Below are 908 nucleotides of genomic sequence, written 5' to 3'. Positions count from 1 at the left end.
AAAGTTCATACTGTTACAAATTTTCCCCAAAATGTCAGTGTACAGGGGGACAAGATCAAGCAGAACAACCCTCCCTCCCCATTCTAAGACTTCCGTTTGTTTCCTTCTGGAGTTTGGACTAAGAGGTGCTCTTTTAGGATGAAATGGGAGGGGATCGACATTTAAAAAGTCAAGAAGCAGGTAGACAGCTGTCCATCCAGCTTCCAGTTCCAACTACTTCAGTTCTTTGGATTTTACCAGTCTTGGCTTTGGGAGAAATATGTTTGCTTAGGTCTCAATTTACTCTCTGAGGCTGCTTCAACATCCAGAGTTCTCTCCATTGGAATCCAAACAGACTTCTTGTTCAGCACAGTTAGTTCCCTGTTATTCCTCAGGGTTGGGTCTGTTCTCCCTCTGCCCCTCTTTGCCTTCTGTATCGGTTAGCAGATCTTTGTTTCACTGATGGAAAGACCACTATCCCCCAGTGTGTTTGGACCAAGACACTATTGGTTACAAATTTAGACTCCTAGGCAAGCAAGGTAAATAAACTTGACCTTTCTTTTACCTCTCACTTGCTTTTGTCCTCCCTAGAAGAGCTTGGTCTTGCCTGACACTAAAGTAATAAGGGTGAAATTCTGGGAAAATCTAGCTGGCAGCTTATTACCCCATGAGGCTTTATTTAAAGTATCCATGTATTAACAGGTTCACTTTTAGAACGCTTCCCGTCGTAGCAAAAAACTCGCACAGGGAAGCTATCATGGAGACCAGTGTCCCTCCTCCAGCCCCCACCACCTCCCAAGGACAGAAGACAGACCACAGGTCACAAAACTAGCCAGGAACCTGCATTTGGTTGCACTCTTGGAAAAGCAACCTAATGTGACCCAGAGAGGGTGCTATTTGTTCCCCAATAGTAGGCTTTCCCCCTCCCC

This window comes from Mus pahari, chromosome 10 (assembly GCF_900095145.1).
Source record: "Mus pahari chromosome 10, PAHARI_EIJ_v1.1, whole genome shotgun sequence".
NCBI classification, from domain to species: Eukaryota; Metazoa; Chordata; class Mammalia; order Rodentia; family Muridae; genus Mus; species Mus pahari.
The sequence above is the reverse complement of the archived record's forward strand: the minus strand, read 5'-3'. Positions refer to the sequence as shown.